Source organism: Trachinotus anak, unplaced genomic scaffold (genome assembly GCF_046630095.1).
Source record: "Trachinotus anak isolate AG129_WGS33_773 ecotype Australia unplaced genomic scaffold, CSIRO_AGI_Tana_v1 ptg000002l, whole genome shotgun sequence".
NCBI classification, from domain to species: Eukaryota; Metazoa; Chordata; class Actinopteri; order Carangiformes; family Carangidae; genus Trachinotus; species Trachinotus anak.
Genome location: NW_027273853.1, coordinates 12,364,078 through 12,385,000, shown reverse-complemented (window position 1 = coordinate 12,385,000; position 20,923 = coordinate 12,364,078). Strand labels below are relative to the sequence as shown.

The following is a 20,923-nucleotide window of genomic DNA, read 5'->3' as shown; positions in this document are numbered from 1 at the left end:
AAATATTGAATGGGCACTTTCAAGACCCTGCTGTTCAAAGATGGAATGCCATCTCTTCCACAGTTCAGAAATAAAAATATAATCCACATATTGTTACAACTACACTTCACCAAGAACATCCTGGGCCTTTGTGTCATATGTCAACAGGCGCCCTCATATCTGTGAGGTCAATCTGAAATATGAACTTGTGCATCCCTGCCATAAAATGCTGTCCCTCATCCCGTAAGCAGACGGTGAAGCTCTGCAGAACAGCTGCAAATTTAATGACTGATTTTCCCGGCACTGCTGAGTCCTCTGGGTGTAGAGTCTGTCTGGATGCTAATGCAGCCTGACATCTCCATCCTTGTTTAAACAACCCATGTTATCCTGAATGGGCTACTGCAATGGTAAATTAAAGGCAACTTTACTATGAAGATCCATCTGAACACTACTGCTCTACTTTCAGTAAACTCAGATCCTGACAATATTGTGTAGGCAGTTTGTGGAATCACATGACAGCGCTGTGCTTTTTTGAACACAAAATACAAGATTGATTTTACATACAGTATTTATATATATATATATATATATTTAAATTTATGAATAGTTTTTAAGTATGCAGTTTTTAGATACTGCAGAGAATTTAGCATGCCAAATACCATTCAGTCTAGTTTGATGCTTCATACAAAATTCATCCTCATACATTTAGTCATCCTCTCAGCTGAAAGCAGTGACACAAGCTTGGTGGAAAATCTGAGAAACTCTGAATCAATTCATATACAAGGCTTCAGAAGATTTGTGTTAACAATCTGTAAATCATAGACTGCTGCAGTGTCCTGCTTGTACCTATACCTGGATTATTTTTGCCATTTTGGATTTGAAGAGAAGTGGGAAAAGTTTTGCCCTCACCGTGGCAGTCACTCATCAGACTCACCACATCTTTTATGGAGTTGAAATGGATTGAATTAGGATTGATGTCTTTTTCAGTGCTGACAAGAGCAGATGACTGGTATGTGTGGGGACAGAGTAGAGGACAGTTTGGCTTCATTCCAGTATATTTATTATATTTGATAGTGTTTAATCAGCGGTAAAATATTATATGAAGAAAGTGTGAGGTTCTTTGTTTCCCTCCTCTCATAATCTTTGGCCTTTATGAAAGAAACACTCGTGGATATCTTGGGTCGTAATCCCATTCAGGAGACTAACTCAAATGATTGTGTGTGTGGTAAGTGATGTTGGAAATGCACATGTTTGCATGCAGTAGTGAGTCCAGATCCAGCTGTGGCATCCAGGCTAGATGAAGCTATATGCATTTGTTCATGAGATTAAGGGCAGTGTGGTGTCACAAGGGCAGTCAGGCCTCGAGCTGTATGACTGGAAGCAGGTGGCACGTTTCTTACGTTCTCGCTAAGAGGGATTAGGCCTGTGAAGGGAGAGGGAGCATATTTGATTAGTCCATTCAAAGGTTTGGGAGGACGGAGGGCTGTTCAGGGGATTAGTTAGGCATTTTGAGCTGTGGTCCTGATTTCTGTGGAAGTGTGTTTTATAACATCTTGCAAAATACAACAGTGTAATTTCAGTTTAGATTAAATGTTTAAATGGCTTTTTGAGGATTTGGTTTTAGGGTTAGGGTTATAATTAGATTTAGGTTGGGGTTAAGGTAACAGTTAAGGTTAGAATCATTTTTTAATTCGTTGGTCTGTAAATCACGTGATAACAAGGAGAGTGTACTTTAGGTGAGAGATCCTCCTCCACAATACTTTGAAATTGCTTCCAAATCTAAAAGTTGTTTATCTAAAAGCTTAATCTGTTTGTAAAACAAAACACAACATTTCAGAAAACGCCATGACAACATAAATCTCAGTGGTATAATTTACATTTGGGGAGAGAGTTTCTTAGAAAAACTGACTGGCCTCTTTACATTTACAGGCAGAATGGAGTGGATGAGTCCTGTGGGCGGAGGAGTCAGAAGGTGACCCATTGCACCCACCAGCCCACACACAGGCCTCTCCCGGGACGAGAAGCTCTTCACTGAGCTCCAGGAACTGCAGGCCTACAGGGAGGTAAGCAGCCAAAGAGTACAACACCGCCAAACAGGATGCAGCTATTGGGTAATGTTGTGTGGGCTCGGCTTCAGATTATACATTACAGTACAAAGAGCTAAGAGCTCAGTGCAATAACAGAAAGTGATCAGCCTGAGTCAATTTATTGTGGTTCATCTCATTAGGAATATGATGAGAAGATTTCTGGCAAATTACTTTCTAATATGAATAATAAGTATGTGACATGCTAAAGGCCATAAATAGTTTCATGCAGTCATACTGCATCTGATGCTCAACAGGTTCCTCTTTTTATCCAGTGATTGTGTGGTGTGGGCAGCTGTGGCTCAGGTGGTAGAGCGGGTTATCTACTGATTGTAGGGTTGGTGGTTTGATCCCCAGTCGCTTTGGATAACAGTGTCTGTGTGGTATTTATGGTTAAAGACGCATTAAACTGTGCTAAATGCAGAGCTCTGTGTAGTGTTTATAGCACCCCTGCGTGTTGCTAATGCTACAGTTTATCAGCACAGGATAATTATTGTGAAAAAGAGAAGATAGAGCTGAATCTGTAATTGATGCTGTTTTTTTGTTGTGCTGACATATTTCTGTCAAGATTTTGTGTTGCATATTTGTCTTCAGACTCTTCACAGAGCATTCAGGAAACCTGGGATGCTTCATAAAATCCCATTACCCTGTTACAGCTAACCTTTCAAGTACTGACTGAACTCCAACATCAAGAGAAGACAAATGTGTTGATCTGCATGTGTCTCTGAAGCCTCTGTCACTGAGGATGAACATTAATTTTGGGAGTGAAAAATTGCTTGCGTGCTTCTGAGAAACTGTTGCACCCGACAGGCCATTCTCTGAATGTTAATGCAACATATTTCCCTCTGCGGTTTATACTAAATATTGGCAACAAAATATATATCTGTGTAAAATCGCTTTGCCTTGTTCTGCTAGCCGGGCCAGGGAACAACTTCAGTGCTGATGATAATTGTCGAGCTTGGGTCCGCTCATTCATGGAGCATGGTTTCTGCCTGTCAAGTGACAGAATAATTACACACAAGCCTAAATAGCGCTCTCAGTGAGTGTGAGGAGTGATAGCAGTGGATGTGGAGGGAATACTGATGGTCCAGCAAAGGCAATGTAATGTTTCTGAAGCCTCCTCCCTTTGTTCGAGTCCCTGCTTTATTTGCCTACGGCTGCCTCCTCCCCTTTGCGGCGAAGCGAGCTCATTGGAGGACAGCAAAGTCACGAGTCGACGATCAGACCCGCAGCATAAAGGATTCTAACTGTTGCTAAGGTGTTTTGAATGGTTAGCTGACCATTACACAGCTTCATTTGCTATCCATCTTCACCTGCTGGATGCTGGGAGATGGTATGGAATGTGTTGAAAGTGTGAAATCTCAGGATTACTCAGTTTCTCATCAGTGAGCCAGACAGTCTGCACTATCATTGGCTGTCTGGGGTGTGGATGGCTTCAGGCAACATTTGTTATTGAGATTTGATCCGCATCTTCTCAGATTTCTTTATATTGAACGTCTTTTAAATCCTCTGCCAAGAGAAATTTGGCAAAGACTCATGCTGTCTACAGATAGGCCTCTTATAAATGGAGTTAGAAAAAAAGCTCAGGTTCATGCTCAGTTCAGAGCTCATGTAGAGGAAAAGCTATTTCAGTGGTGCAGACTGAGCACATCATTGCAGGCAAGAGTCAGAGGAGCTTTCTTTAAGCCCAGTTATCTTTGAATGTATTCACTTAGATACACCATGTGTTCAATTATGTAGTTTTAGCCTCTGAATTTCTGTATTTCACGGAGCTAATGTTTCTCCAATTTCTCTTTAATTTCTGTATTTATATGGAATCAAAAAGACAAACTGGTGTATGATCTCTAATTTATTAAAGGTCTTATTACAGATTAGTTTGTTTTGTATCCTTGTTCTCCATTTTATTATTATTTTTTTATTTAACCTAATTAGCCAGGAAAACCTTATTTAAATATAAATCTCTTGTTCAAGAGAGACCTGCCAGTATCGGCAGCAAGAACAAAGAGTTACTTACAAACATCATACAAGACAAAATGAATCAGAATGTGATTAAAAAACGTTTCAATGAAATGTTGCAGTGTTGGTATTTAAAGTGGCTGACAGTCAGCTTCACTACCTTCCTGCCTTAACGTTCCTGTAGCCTTTACACTGCTACCATTTGGAGCTGATCCAGGTGAGCTCACCTACCGTATCCACACAAGGACGCACTCCAAAGTCTTTTTCAGGATGACAAACTGATGCAGAGAAATATGTTCGCTACATGTTGCCTCACTCTGCTGAAGGCGACAATGTTTCTGCGCCTCTCTGCACCTCCACCTGTCAGCTGATTGGTATGACAGACCATTATGCTCCATCCATGTTACGTCCTGTCCTTCAGTTAAACTAAAATGAGCTCAGTCAAACGCCATCAGCACTTATCTCCCTCTCTGCTCTACTACCCTCCTCTCGATACTCTAGTTTAAATTTAGGTTCACCTCAGACCACACACCATCATTATGTCTGACTGTAGAAAGGAGATGAGAGCCGCTGGCTCTGTCTGTGATTCTTGGGGAGCTCATCATCCCGGCTGCGTGGAGCAGCATGAGGCTTGGCTGCCTGGGACTGTTGGTATTGAGCAGGGAGGAGCGCCCCGGGCGCAATCCATCAAAAAGGAGCTGTTTGCACTGTGGGAATAGACATGAATAATCCATGCTTTCTTTACCCTTTCCTGTGTAACTATGCGTATCCCATTACATTCTCTGTTGCCTTTTCTTCAAATATCCAACCGCTGTATTTGTATTAAACATTTTTTTAAACTTATTATCAATTTTAAAATATCTGGGCCTTACTTATAAATTCATAGCTGGGAGATTTAATGTGTTGTGTACAATAGTATATTCCAGAAACAAACAAAGATGATGTGTTGCAGAGATTGTCTGATATATTAGAATTTACATTTCTCATTCATTTTAACCATACTTAGTTTCTTTACAGTTACTACTGGTACTGCCATTAATAGGAAAGTAAGTCAAGGTGAACAATCATCAAGGGGAAAAAATCATAATCATATGTATTATGGGTTGAATCACCTTTCACGGTTTGATGTTTCATTTTCCCACTTCTGTTCAAACACTACATAGACTGTTTCTTAGACATACAGACAATGCAGACTGTGCTTCATTATTATGTAGATGGACAGCATGGAAAAATGCAGCAGAAAACATCCTGTAGCCGCTTCACTTGCTACATAACTCCCCACAGGTTGGGACTGTTCTCCTCGATATTCTGCCTCAAGCAGTATAGTTGTGAATATCTCAGTGATGCTGATTACATTGCACCAAGTCAGTGTCTGTGGGCAATAAGCGCTCTACTCTTCTTCACCTGTTATGGGGACTGAACTGCAGAGTTAGTAAAAGCAGGGAGTTTAAGGAACGGTGGATTGTTTTAGGTTAAATCAGCTTGAAGCTGGTTGAAGATGGTGTGTAAAGAACAGATTTTATGGATGAATCGGGATTTGGGGGCTTTCTAGTTTGCAGTTTTTTATGATCATCATAAACATTGATTTGTGCAGCATTGTTAATGGAAGACCCTCTTGAGAGCTCCGAGCAATAATCACTGTTTGTGAAGTCCGGTGTGTTTCTTTTTTTTAATTCTCCAAAGACTGATGCAATAGCCCTCCTACCAACACTATTTCTTGCCAGGTGAATTATGCAGTGAATGCTGGTGCAGAGGATATTTCACTCTACAGTAATGGATTATAGTTTAACAGACTACTGCCCCACTGTGGCAGTAGTATTACTGTGGCCAAGTGCCACATTGTGATTGTTTCCTTCCTTTGATCACTCTGTTCCAGCTGAGGTCTCTTGTAATCAGGAAAGTCCTCAGTCTCAGGCTCTTCATCTCTTGAGGTGAGTACACTTTTCTCGATCCAAAGTGAGTTAGTTATTCACATCTCCCCATTTCCCTCTGTTTGGTTGATAAATGCTTTAAATCCTCTGGCGGTCATAAATATCCAGTGAGACATGAAAAGGGGTTTACCGGCACTGGATTCAAGCAATTAGACTGTCGAAAATCATTTTGCTTTAATTAGATCTTGGAATATCTGATAAGATACCCAATCTCAGTCCTCCGTTTTCACAGCTCGCTGCCAGCAAGATGAAAAAGATCATAACTTAATCAAGCAAAGTAAGAATTTGATATGAACCAGATCTTTCCATTGATCCTCTGCCCACCAGGTGGTATTGCGTAGCATGAGTTTAAATGGCTGCATGTGATACTGCATAACTTAAACTGACCAGCAGAGATGTGCCATGTTTGCAGATGAGACAGTGTGAGTGTGGGATTTATGTTGTGCATGCTCTCTCCCTCCCTCTCTTTCTTCCCCTGCTCAATAAATCAGTCTTGCTTTTAGGTGCTCCTGCAGGCTATGGAAAAGCCCAATGAAGAGCTCTCTACAGTAGGTCTTCTGCCCACTGTGGCCAATATTGTCCCTAACTAGCACTCCGACAGGTCAGTCAGAAAGAATATCACTCTCCTTTTATTCTGCCTCCGTGAGCAGTATAATCAATATGCTCTGGCTGTATTGTGCAGCTGGTGGGTGGGGCCTGGTGCCTCGCCCAGCGGAGAGGGCAAATGCACATCAGCATGGGCACATCCTGTAACGCACTAATGCACCTCAGAGCTCTGACATCAATTAAGAGAGAGTATGTACAGTTGTCCCATGCATTGCAGGCTAAAAACACTGTTTGCAGGTCTAATATGTGAGGCAAATATGGGTGCATTTATGTGGAGAAAGGAACCGTCATTACAGATCAGACCTCTGTTAATGTGACATTTTGTTCACCAGCTTTAATACCGGGTCAGTTTTTCATCATCTCTTTGAAGGAATAGTTTTAACATTTCAGGGAAGTACGCGTTTCCACTTTCTTTGCGACAGTTAGATGAGCAGATTGATACTGCTGTCATGTCTGTACCCTAAATAAGAAGCTACGACTAGCAGCTGATTAGCTTAGAAGAAAAACTGGAAACAGGGAGAAACGGTTGTGACAGAGGTGAATTTTGTTACCTTCAGACGCAGCTGGCTATACCTTAAATGTTGGACAATTTCTTTAATGGCTGTCTATACTGTCCTTCCAACAGAGTCATCTCAATAGAAAAAGATTTATTTTACGCCTAATTGGTTTGATTAGAGTTAACATTTTCTAGATGTTTATAATTTTTTCACACTACTAAATCTATTTTGTCTTACTTTTCTTCACAGTTGGAGCTTTTCCGTCTCTGTCGCTCCTGCACCTACCGCTCTGCTAATAATAGTAAAGCTGTTACCAAGGTGCAAATGGTGCAAATCAATGTTTTATTCATTTGTTCACTCAAATGGATTTCTCAGCCTAGTGTCAGAACCTTAATCTGTTGCGGGGATGCTGGTCGACACCCATATCATGTTTTCATTTATGCCTTTTGTGAGTGGGGGTAACCGTTACAGATTCTTATTATTTTGGAAATCAGGGAGCAATTCTCTACATTTCCACAGAAGCCATGTTACCGTCACTCAATTTAATGTAAATGGTGTATTTGGAATAGGGACAGCTGAACATTTTCTTTGTTATATTCTGTTGTATTAAAATATTTTTCATAGTAGAATTCTTAATAATGAGTTATTTTCAATAATAATGATGAAATTGATGGAATGAAAATGTTTTTTCTCATGTGTCATTTGGTTTTAAAAGATGCCATGATGCTTTCCACCCCACAAGCTGCAGGACTGGCTGTGACCACGATATATTTTCCACCCTTCTGCTTCCACCCTCCACACCTCACTGCACAGGGCTGACTTCAGGTATTCTCGTCGTGCTCTTTTTGGCCTTTTTTAATTGGGTTTCCCCCTGAAGTACTTCCAGCAAGGCGGCGGGATGATGTATCCAAAAGCCTCCAGATTAAATCATAAGCTCTGTGTTTCTGTTGAAGGCTGTAACTGAGAGGGGATGGGCAGGGCATGGCTGTCATCCCAGAGTCATGGCGGGGAGCTGGAGTCTGGAGAACCGGCATGTCTTCCTCTCCTCTCTCTCTGTTTGTCGCTCGCTATCACCGTCTGTCACACCGCAGAGTGCCGTGGCCACACATTCTCCTCTCGTGCATCTTTCCATCCTGGCCATCATGGCACAACCCTCCCTCACTTACTCAACACTACAAAGGAGAAACATGTCATCCTCCTCTCCTCACAGAGTGCTAAAAAGGCCCCACTCCCCCTGAGGGACCTCTGCTCCTTTTCTGCCAATCGATCTGCTGAACCCTCGCCTTTACTCATCTACCTATCTATCCGTCTTCCTGTCCTTACGCCTTCCCATTTGTCTCCAGTCTTTACTGTTCACTTCTGTACGCTCACTGAGGATATCTCAATAGCTTCTGGTAGTAATCAATAAGTTGTGTCCCTCTCTGTTTAGAATATAAATAATGAATATTAGTGGTTTTAATATGGATCTGAAAAGCTGCACCTCCTGCACCTGGTATGTACTAATCACACACAGTGAGTGGAATCCCTCCCACTGATGTAAATCTCTCACTTTGTTATGTATGCAGCCTGTTTGGATTTTGCTTTCCCTTGCAGTTCTCTTCCAACTCTTCCTTAGATTGCTTTTTTCCTCTGCATCCAACCCCCACGTGAAGCGTATTGATCGTTCCACTGCACTAATTATCCTGCTTGGCCTTGGATGTCTCTGTGAACTGCAGTCAGTCTTTGATCGACGTGTCTGGATGCTGTCTTTCACTGTTTAAAAAAAAAAAAAAAGAGAGAGAAACCGTTTTGATTACATGTATGTTTGGTTTTGACTTCTGATCTTTGTAAAACAAGTGGGATGCCCTCTTAAATGACCAGTCTGTCTATCTGCAGTTGCTTCCTGTGCCATAGGATGAGCTTTTTACATGGCTGATCAGCCCTATGTGTGGGTGTGTATGTATGAGTGCAGTATTTACATACTGTATGCATCCATGCATATGTGATTAATCTGAATGTATGTGCGTGTCTGTGTGTGTGAGTGTGCATGTGGGCAAAATTACAGGTCGGTACATCCTGCTCTGCCACCATCTGTGCTCAGGCAGGCAACAGGCCACTTCATACACTCTCAGCCTCTCTATACAGCCACATAGCTCTATTTTTGTTTGTTTGTTTTTTTTTTTTGGCCTGTTTAAAATATAATATATCTTCAGTTCTATATAATAATTAAGCCCTAATATTGACTCTAAAATGATTGTGAAAGGACAGCCAGGCTCAATGATTGCTGAGTGACGAAAGATAATCTAGGCAAATTAGAATAATAAATAAATAAATAGATAGAATAATTAGAATTTTAAGTTTACATTAAATTAGAATGTGGTGGTATAATATTTGAAATTAATTCTATGGTCAATGTCAGTTTACCTCTGCTTTCATCTAAGGTTGTGCTGAAACAAAACCAAAAACAATATATAAATAAAAAAACACAAGATGTGCACCACCGAGCTATTTTAGCCCTCATAACTGTAGCTGAGTGTTTATCTCTATCTCCTTTACTGTAATAGCAGTCGTATAGACTGATCAGTCTACCACGTCTCATTATGTGAGGTGATATTTTGTACATCACCATTTTTTATATGTAAAATTAGTCTTGAACTGAACTTAAATGATTTTGACAGCAGATGTTTAATATTATTAAAAATATGAATATTATATTAATATAATAAGTATTAATATTGTTATTAAATTGCAGCACATGTGGGAAAGGTGTCCACCAGCACACAGAGGAATCCCTGATCTTAGATTGAATTATACATGTCTTGGCACTACATTACAATTCCAGAGACATCCTCAGACTGAATTTATTTCCATGACTAGAATTTCAGTTCCATCTGTAATTGCCAGGCATAATGGTGGTAGATTGGGAATCAATAAGGAGCTCTGGAGCCAGTGTCACTGGTGACCTTTGTGTGCGCTCAGAGGAGCCTCAGCCAATGACAATTGAAGCTCAAAGGTCCCCATGGATATGCACTCATCGGGCGGTGTGTAAATGACACTCTTAGCAATCTCTGCGTGTCTCTAAACAGTGTTCATTCTGGCAGAACATATAGATGCACCAGACTGCAGTGTATGTTCGGCGTGAGCTGCACCTATACATGGTAGCATAGAGCAAGAAAACACTGCGAAACGGTTCGAGACAGGTTACAGGAAGACGCAGACATTGCAGAAATAAATAATTCAGTTGTTCAGTGAAGTATGCAGACCAGTGTTATAAGCCCTAATGAGCTGAAACATCTGCCTGCCTGGGGCATATTGTGACCCCTCTGCAGCCAAGTCCATTGGAGTCCCTTCGCCTGAACCCCCCCCTCTCTGTTTGGCACTCCCTCCTCTCCTCACCTGCGGGGCCCTCCCTCTTTGCACACCCCAGCGTCAGTACCATCTGCCAGCTCCCCTCAGGGTACCAGCCAGGTGCCGGGCACACTCTCACCCCAGCTATGCCACAACAGCACTGCCTGCTGGGATCAGCCTCGCTGTGCCAACTGTTGATCGTCATGTCCTCTCAATCCCGCCCAGAGACTCTTATTAACCCAGGGAAAAGCTGTGCTCAATATAGATTCACAGTAGACTAAAGATGCATTCAGAGAAGGTTTTAATTTTTGATGAATGCAGACAATTTCCTGAAGCCACACAGAGTCTTTGTTGTGTGTTGCTGTGCTCCTCCCTTGTGTTTGCAGCAGGTCTCCCAGGTTGTTTCCCATGAGACACAGCGTGTGTGGAACCACAGCTTTCAGTTTCTGGAACAAGACTGTACCACCATGTTTACTGGAGCTGCTGCTCTGATGTTGGACTACTTCATTACCACTGGTAACATGGGGACAAAGTCAAACAAGTACAGGAAGAAAATGTGAGACTAAACTGTTGCTAAATCAGGAATGTTTACACAGTTTTGAGTATGCCCTAAAACCTTCCTGCAGAGTTTGAGTCTTGCTATTCTCTGTAAGTTTGTGTTGTATTCACATGGCTCCTCTGCCAGAAGCCACACAGGAAGCTGATATCAGAAATGGGGCAGAAGGGGATGAAGGTAAAAAAGCTTCCCCTAAGGGTGAGTGAGGAGCTTAATTACTTACACTTAACTTGTAATACTTTCCACAGCTATACTGTATTTCATTATATGTTGTGTGGGGTTTTACATATATTTTCATTTGTTACAGATTTCCCTGATTTCCCAGATTTTCCTATTGTTATAATTCAATTTTTCAATTCAATTTTATTTGTATAGCGCCAAATCATAATATACATTATCTAAAGGCACTTTACAGGGTAAGGTCAAGACCTTACTTTGTTACAGAGAAAAACCCAACAGTTCCCACAACGAGGAAGCGCTTGGCGACAGGGGGGAGGAAAAACTCCCTTTTAACAGGAAGAAACCTCCAACAGAACCGGGCTCAGGGTGGGCGGCCGTCTGCCTCGACCGGTTGGGTTTAGGAGAAGATAGAAAGAGGGGGAGGGGGAGGAGAGGGGAGAGAAGAGAGAGAGAGAGAGAGAGAGACCAGGAACAGCTGTGTAGGTAATGGTGTTATCAATAATAATGATGACAGGTAACAGTGGTTAATAGTAAAGATGAGTAGTGGTGGATCTGGATCCTGCTGCTCCCGATGCAGAGATACCTGCAGAATGAGGACAGAGAGAGGGAGAGAGAGGAGAAGATATAGTATATAAGATATAGATATACTGTACACTCTGGATCATTGATTTTCTGCACAGACACTTCAACACTGTAGTTGTCGGCATAGCACGACATCCAGTCACAAAAACACTGGCATCCTTTGTACCACATTAATGATATTTTGTTATGTCAGAAATACCTACTGTTTAAGTGAACTTTAGATGCACTAAATGCTGATTCTCCTGATTTAATCACTTTGTTGCCTCTGTAAAGAGTGGTTTGGATTTTTGGTCATTTTCACTGCATCTCGCAATTTCCATCATTTTGATAAGTTGTAGTACTATCGCATACATCTGGCCTCTGTGATTTGTTGTAAAAAAGCATGATCTCTGAGTTATACTGGGTTTAATCGCCACCATTTTCCTGCATGGATATGCTGTTGATGTTTATGGTCCATACTGGCCAACTTAGGGGATCATTTTATCCCTGCTTCCAGTGGATGTTTTTATGTTCCATCAGGAGCGGCAGTGATTTTAACATTAGTCACTAACCTTGTATTCAGTCAAAAACAAGATTAGCCAAGAAACATATTTGCTTTCTCAAAGGGTCAGCCACAAGAAAGAAATTATTGATGCCTACTTTGTCATAAGTCAGCTCAACAGAGACAGCCATGGGGCCTCAGGCCTCACTTTCTAGCTCAGTTACTAAAAAAATATATGCACCACTTGCCTGGAGAGGGTACTAAACATATTTTATTGCTCTTTAATAATTGCTTTTCAAATTATAATCTTAATGCATTCTCTTTTATGGGATCTGAGAAAATATCATTTACTAGCTCTTGGGAGCAAAGTGGCAATCTTGAATGTGATGTCTCTTGTCACCTATGTCCCTGCTCTGTCTCTCTTCTGCTGTTTGGCTCCTTTATGAGGCCTGATTCATTGGCACACTTCAGCCATATGATCTTAATGGATCTCTGTGCAGACAGGATGCCTCTCCTGTGTGTTATGCTAGTAAATATTATGTTCCCAGGCAATGATTTTCAAAAAGATATTCCCCAGACCTCACTTCAGCGTTTTATTGCAGAATTTGTCACTGTTCAGCTGAGATCCTCTGTATGCGTTAGACTACAGGAAATCAAGACTTTGTGGTGTTACAATCAGAACTTGGCCTTGTGCTCAAGGTCACAATGTATAGCTGCATAGAGGGGGATCTCATACATAATGTATACAATATAGCATTCATCGCTAATTAGCACTAACAGGAAAGGATGCCCCCTGATTTCCCCTGATTTTAGTCTCATTTGCATAAATATAATGGGGCACAAGAGAGTGTAAAGCCCAATGTCTGTTCTCCCCAAGGGGAGGAGGAGAGGTGTTACTAGGATCTGGGTGCACAAGTGATAATTGTTAGAGAGCTGTTATTCTGACAGCCAGACCATAAACTAGACAGTGTGAAGTGAAAAAAAGAGACAGTGGCTGTCACACAAATGTACCATACACCTGATTCTGACTTTCAACACGCTAGATTTTTTAAATGTGTAGATCATTTAGTTTGTGTCCAGAGCACTTGTGCAATTTGCCCATTATTTGTATTGTTATTTGACAGCTGGACATTTTCCATTGAATTTAATGGGGAGACAGTGAGTAAATGCATGTTTCTGACAGATGTAATAATAGCACAAGATAAATGGCAATACTAATGAGCACAGATTGAGATCAAACACCAGTGATTCAACTTTCTGTATAAATGGTAAAAGGCTTTGATGGAAGACTCTCTTACAGGTGCGTTAAAACGAGAATCATCTATAAAAAGGGATGAATAATGGTGATTTGGGGCTGGGGAGGGCTGTGGTTGGGGGAGAGGTGATACATTATTCACAGGGGTGGGGGCCTTAAGTGCCAAATTAATTTGTTTTTTCTTTCCAGTTGGACGGCAGAATAAATGGGCGCTGTCAGTTGTGCAGTAAAGTGGCGTGCATTCATTTAGACAAGTGTTATTGCTGCACTGGAGCAATATGGTTTTAGCGAAGCAGGCCAGCCTGGTGGGTGGAAGCTGTGTAATTATCTCTGGTTCCTATGATGGCAATGATTGCTAAAGCAGCCAAGTGGTCCCAGAGCACAGCAGGTGTGACTGTCAGTGCTGGGTGGTGGGCCTGTCGGTGGATATGAGTGCACATGAGCAGTTGTGTCTGTGACTGAGCAGACATTTGCCTCGGTTTGTTTTTTTTTTGTTCCTCTATGATGACAATAGCACACTGGTAGTCAGTTGTGCAAATCACAAGAATTTAATTCAAAGGAAATAGCTTGAATTTGATTTATTGCATGGTGGTTAATACAGCCATGAAAACCAAAAGTCTCCTAAGGGATCAAAGCCCATATTTCACACTGTAGTCCTATCCCAACACTTTCAACCACATATCTGGCCTGTATCATTCAAAGCATTAACACGTGTTTTCAGGTTACCATGAGTCACTTCTCTGCGTAATGATCTTGAAAATATTTTTGAACAGATTGGTGTTGACAGATTATGGCATTGCACTGATTAAAGCAGACCAGGCAGATGTTGCCATTTTTTTCTCCTTTAAAATTCCTCCATTGCTTCGGAGCAACTCTGACAATGTGCAAACGCAGAAACACAGACATCTGCTGTGTTTCAAAGGACCAGCAGAACAGAAAATGAATACTAATGTCGCTGGAGCACGTTTATCTGACTGGCATTCAAAACATCTAAATGCTCTGCTTATTCTCTGCGATACAGAGGAAACTTTGAAACATGCAGGACTTTCAGTGGTGTGAGTCAGACAGTGGATATGACAGATGTTTGCCAAGAGATATGGGTTTTATTAACACTCTCACACAGCTTAAACTGACAGAGATATTCCAATTTATTTTCTCATTCTGAATTTCTGTATCAATATCTGTTTGTGCTACAGTGACTCAACTAGTATGGACATACAGAAGCATGTAGGAACTTTTACCAGTAAATTAATTTTACTTAAACTAAAATCATTACATGGAACATTAAATATAGAGTAGGCAAAGATATAAAATGCACAAAATAAGGGTTTTTGCCCTCTTCAGTAAGAAAGTCTCTGCAGTGCAAATACTCACCAGTGCAACAGAAATCCAAACAGGAGTTTTTTGATTTGTTTTGGGGTTTTTTTCTAACATGTTGCCTCAGTTCAGCCTGATAGAGAGTCAGAGGAAGATCTGTTCCTCTTCTTACTGTTATGTAGTGAAGACACTGTTTGAGATGATCAACACTTACTCGACTGACTAATGAGGTGGATTCATTCGGGGCAAAGGGGTGGGCTGAACGTCTTTGTTAGACAGGCCTGCAGCCCCCTTCTTTGCAGCCTGCTCCCGGGGGAGGCCTCACAGACTGCCTAATTGAATCAAGTACACATGGTGCCTCCCCCTTCACAGCTCGGCCCCTCCCTGTATGAGAGGAGCAAGGAGGAGAGCTCTGGCTTTGATGCTTTTGTTCTCCTCAGAACCATGGACAGCGCCAGGGGGCTTTGCTGCAACTCGTTGCCTGCTGCTGGATGGAGAGGCACATCATCATTGCAGCACTCTGACAGTCGCTATCTCCACAGCTGTTCTCATTACACTCTTGTACTGAGGCTGAAGTTTGGTGTGTTAGACTCCACCACACCATAAATTACTAGTCTAGCTTTAGACAGGGGGAAATGGCCCAACCAGAAAGATCGAAAGGGTCAATAGGCCATTTAATCTGTATTTGATAAAACACAGAGTAACATCCCCGCAGTATAATTCATGTGTCAGTGAACAGGTGGGCCAGACAAGGAGCACAAACAAAGACAGGACGGTGTGACTGCGCATAGCTTAGTGCTTTGAATTTCCTCTGTGACTATCTCTCCTTTTCCTCAAACACGCCCAGACTGAAGACTACACATCCCCGGTGTCCTTGCAGCTCAGCACCCTCATTTCCGAGAGACAGATTGAAGTCGTGCTTCAAGGAAAAGTCTGCTTACTAGATGACCTCCGGATGCCAGGTTAATGAAGGATCCATTTGTGAGCCAGGATTCAAATTGCAAGACACAGAGCAGAGTCTGGCTCAGTCTGCCTCTGAGATGAAGGCAGCCTCATCCCGTTGGCTGATCTGATTTCTATGAATGTCATGTAGTGTGTTTATTTACATAAGCACGTCTCTGTGCTCCAGTTGAACTTTTAAACTTTGATCAGATAATAACATTTCAGCGCAGTATTTTTAGGTTTCTTGGAATTCAAAAAAATAAAGCTGTATTATTTTTGTGTCATACTACAGACTCCCAATCCAAGTATTTTACCAACTCAATACAATAAGAATAATGCAACTGAATACATTCTTTTGTACTACAATATCCTGTGTAATATGTAGAGCAATGAAAAGTCATTATGGATGTAAAACAATTTTCTACATTCTAGAAAGGTCTAACTTGAATCTATTTTAGTATGTATTCCTTGACCTAATAGGTAATACGGCCAGCAGATATGGGCTGCTACTATCCTAAATTTTGACTGTCATGTAACAAAACTACAGTCTTTTAATTAGAGTTTATATTTGAGCAATGATTACATGATTGATCAATTAGTTGATCCACGGAAAATTAATCAGTCACTATTTTAATAATAGATAAATCATTTAGTCATTTGTCCAGCAAAAATGCTAAACATTCACTTTGGCTTTTGGCTTGTCTGATAAAACAATACATACTTTTAAATTTTATTTGTATAGACAAAATGATTCATCAGTTAATCAAGTGAACAATCTGCAGATTAATTCACAATGAAAATAGTCATTAGTTGCAGTTTTGATTCAAATATCTGTAAAATTAAATTGAATATGAATGAGACTCCTAAGTATTTTTACTAGACCTCTCCAGCCAGTAACTCAATCATTACGCACTGCCCGGAAAGCACTGTTGCAATGAACTTGGGCCAGATATGTCTAAGAGGCTAAAATGTAATTGTGGGGAACAGCTGGATTAGTCTATGCCATGTATATCCGCTCCTAATGGTATTAGATTGGAGTCTGGAGAATACCTTCCAGCACACAGCTCTCATTTTGATGAGCCAGAGGAAGACTGCAATCATTTCAGCCACACATGATGCAGGCTCTGTCTACCAGACTGTTCAGTCAAGTACCATGAGTCTTTAGTTTCGAGTGTATAAAGGTTACATAACCACTGAAAATCAATTTGGAATTGCAGTTTCTTAATCACATATGAATTTTGTATTTCTATAATATTGCTATTTAAAAGTGCTGATACCAGTAATGCCTGGGGTGGTGTGTTGACTGTGCTGTGGTATTTAATCCAGAATCCAGGTGGTATCCTCAGTCTCTATTGACTGCTCCATGCAATCTCCTGATCCCTGTATCTTGCTTGAGGCAGACCAAGAGGAGGAGTCCTTTACTCATATTGTCCCTCCCAGGCAAAACGACCATGCCTAGCCCAGATCTGTGTAAGTCTCACTGCTATTGTGTGCATTGTCTACATTTTATGTGATGGGCATAAAAGCTACAGCAGCTCTGCTTATTACATGTTACAATGTGATCAAGCTAAATTATTTTAAGATAAACGAATTAATGGCATTGTTGTTACATACATTCCTGATGTTTGATTTATAACAGTAGAGTTATGTTTGTTAAACTACATATTGATTGTAAATCTACATGGGCTTTCAAAAGTCTTTTGACTGAGACTGATCAATATTCACTCTGAGTACAAATTTCAAATTCATCAGGCCTCCTTATATAGTATTGATTTTGTGCAATGGCTGCCCTGAAAAGAATCTGATTACTTTTTTCTTCCATCAGTCAGAACAAACAGAGTCGTGATAGCAGCAATCAGGTAGAACTGCTGCGTATTAATCCACCTCCACTTTGCCTTTTTGTATTGTATGACTGAAAGGTATAGATATGAATGTAAAGGAAGGCAAGAAAGAGAGGAATAAGATAAGGACTACTGCTATAATTTTTGGTTAGGTCTTGTTATCTGTCATCTCTCTGCGTTTAATCATCTGTTGATGGCTTAAGTGAAATCAATCTCGTGAATTATATCAGTCAGCATTATATCAAACTTGTCGTGCATCTGATTGTCAAACTGTTCTCTGAGCATCATCCCCACTGCAGCATGTGTGAAGTCCTTTGTGTATGTTTTATTGGCAGGGCTGTGGTCCTCCCTACAGGCAGGACCCCAGGTTCAGATGCAGCATAATATATGCAGTCCTACTCCAGCAGAGCTGCAGCGTACAGTAATTTCTGAGACCCCGCCCGCTGCTGCTGGGCACTGTTGTGCTTTGAGAGTATTGCAGACAGGGTGGAAGTGGCCCTGAATAGTAATAGCTTTACAGACACTTTTCACACATTGCAGCTGTGCAGTTTAGACACAGTAGTATGAGCATCCCATTACAGAGGCGGTCTCCTAGCACTTCTCTCACACCAAGGTTAGTGTCGGGCCATCAGCTGATGGGAGATTAAATGGGGTCACAGTGACATCTAGTGGCTTTCTGTTGTCACTAAGAGGTTGTCTCTTGTGGACTGAGATAGTCTGGTTTTGGTTTTGACTATTTATACCATTACAAATAAATTGTCCAGTAAGTTTAATTTTTGGAGACAGCTAAAACTGCAGTGTCAGGGCACCCACTGGTAACAGACTGTGGGTTAAAGTTGGCTATTTTAGATGTTTTAACTGAAACTACTCAAAGCTTTTCATACATAAGATATATTCTCCTTATGATTACGACTCCAACCTTGACTGCCTCTCTTTGTTCATAAATACCTTCCTTCCTGTGATTTTCCTTCTCTGTGATGTGTCTGTGCAGGAATGCAGACAGTGATTTTTTATTTATTTAATTTGTGCTAGAAATTGAAGACATGCAGTAGATAATGTGATCAACAAGGACAAAAGGCACTGGGTACAGTTAAGTATACATAAGTCTTGGACTGAAATATAGGAAAGCTGATGTGATACAAGCTGGCCTTGACAGACAAAAGCAGAAAGAAAGGCAGCAAACCAGGCATGTGTGGGGAGGGGGAATCATGAGCGTGGGCGGTTATGTCTGACTCTACATACCAGAGCTAAGAGCTTTAGAGACCTTGAACACTGAGGGTCATCATAAGCCGAGGTTCTGATGGCTGTGGAAGAGCCCCAAGCACATGTTTGCTATTATTATTATAAACACCATTTTAAAAACATTTAATTGTGTTTTAATACACCCATCTGGCACCAAAATATACGAAAGATCAGTTTGTATAATTTTTCATTTTAACTTACCTCACAGGCATTTGCTGGGAACTGTGTTGCCCAAACCCTGTGTACAGCACTCCACGATTCTACATTTAACAGACAGCAGAGTCATTAAAACAGCTCTTACAGGCTTGTTTACCGCTAATTCCTCAGTTGTTTACCTCATTCTCCTGTTGTTCTCCGATAAGGGGAGAGTGGGGACGAAGGGAGCTCCTCGGCTCCAGTCTGGTGTGCAGGTTGGGCTGGGCTACTCTGTTTGAAGTGCCATGTGGAGGCTTCTATCTACACCTTGCAGCTGGAGCAGACCGTGTAGAACAGATTTAAAGCTATTCTGCTAAATGTGTAACCTCGCACTCACCTCTGAATACAGATGTACTGCTGTTGCTGCTGCTTCACAATGAAGCTGTTCCAGCAGTGTCAGCTATTGTCTAGCTTGTCTTGTGTCAGCTCCAGCTAATGTCCTATCTTCTGTCCATCTATGCAGGGCTGTCCATCATGAAACCCTTCTGAATGGAGGAGCCTGGTCATTAAAGATTGGAGCATTGCTCTGCACAAAAAGAGGGCTGAAGGGTTAACTTCTTTATTCCATGGTCTTATCTGATTTCAGAAATGTAAATGATGTACCCTGACTGCAAAATAGCCCGTCAGCCCCCTGCGCCTGGTCAGTACGAAGCTAATGTAAGTCTTTAACCCTCTGATGGACCCCTGGCTAATGCCATTAATTCCTCTCTACGCATGATAAATGGTCTTTTCCAAGGTTACATGGAACCTATGACTGATGAAGCCTTACCAAACAGCACTCTAAACAGCCATCTTCCCCACAGTAATGTACACTGGAATGGGGGTAATTTATACGATCATCATTTGGATCCATTGACCCTTTCTTCTATGGTTGCTCCACTGACCTGTTCTCTCACACTGGAATAATCATTCCAGACATCAAATGTTCTCAAGATATCCATCTTCTGACGGGATCTGGGGTGGAAGTTGGTTTTTCCCTCTAAGCCTTGTAATTACGTCAGTTGTCTCTCTGACCTCAGCCCTAAGCTTTCGGGAAGGGGTGTGTGGAAGGGTGTTGACATCATTGCATCACTTGTCTGCCCTCTGATGTAAATTCAATCCCAGTGACAGTCCTGCCAAAATAGGAATGATGTATGACACAAAAGGCACGCCTACCACTCTCTCATCAATCTTCATGGCCTTTTCACTGCCTCAGACAGGATGCTGTTTTAATTTTAAACAAAGATGTTTAATTCATCTGTGTTTGTTTATTTTGTTGTTTTGTTGTTACAACTATCCAACATGATTTTAAACTAGATGTAATATTTTGCCATTGAATAATTTCTGCAAAACCTATTGAAATATTTGTTGTTACGGCTCGTTTCAGATACTGATCCAGTCTGCTAAGTTTCACACATATCTCCCTACCTTTCACTCCTGGGGGGGAGGGGGGGGGGGGGGGGGTCCCATTTGGTTACAAGCAACATTAGCTTTTTGATGTTTCTCTGAACTATTTGATGGTGAGCTGGCTTCAGTAAATGTCAACTGGTGTGTTATTCATTAAGCTTCGGTTGTATAGCATCTTGGAAAGGTCATGTGGAGCCGGCGGGGAAAAGCAGTCACTGACACTCACTGTGCTGTGGCTGAGAGTGGCTTGGATACCAGCCGGCTGGTGGCTTTAAGGCTGGTTGAGGTTGCGTCATTGTCACCAGAGGCTTAGTCATTCTTCCTGTGCATGTTGGCTCATTGAATTCACAGAAAACCCATGGGATTTAGCGGACAGCAAGTAAAACTAATTTAAAGGCCTCCAAATGTTATATCACAGTTTTTGTTTTCTGCTTTGGTCTTCTTCAAAACTAGAATGTATTTAAACGTCTGTTGTGAATTGTCAGCTGGCTTGGTCCCGCTACATAAAATATAAATTACTCAATCTCTAAAACCAATTTTAACTTCTTGCAATGGTGGAATTTTAC

At 41.4% G+C, this 20,923-nt stretch overlaps 2 long non-coding RNA genes across 4 annotated transcripts in view; one reads left to right on the top strand and one right to left on the bottom strand.

Annotated features, from left to right (window-relative positions):
- Window positions 1-18,997, top strand: part of LOC139633043 (uncharacterized) — a 31,647-nt gene extending 12,650 nt beyond the window's left edge. The window contains exons 4-6 of one of the 3 annotated variants that reach the window (XR_011693670.1): window positions 1,909-2,042; window positions 15,599-15,713; window positions 17,020-18,997. This is a non-coding gene — a long non-coding RNA (uncharacterized lncRNA). Of the gene's footprint in view, window positions 1-1,908; window positions 2,043-5,895; window positions 5,951-6,441; window positions 6,876-15,598; window positions 16,326-17,019 lie in introns of those variants that run through there. The other 2 variants (XR_011693671.1, XR_011693669.1) reach the window with 2 other exon arrangements.
- LOC139633051 (uncharacterized) lies at window positions 8,566-19,186 on the bottom strand. The gene is made up of 3 exons (XR_011693672.1): window positions 19,112-19,186; window positions 18,978-19,036; window positions 8,566-8,805 (listed from the first exon to the last, which is right to left on the bottom strand). It is a non-coding gene; the product is annotated as an uncharacterized lncRNA (long non-coding RNA).
- Between the last annotated feature and the right edge of the window lie 1,737 nt (window positions 19,187-20,923).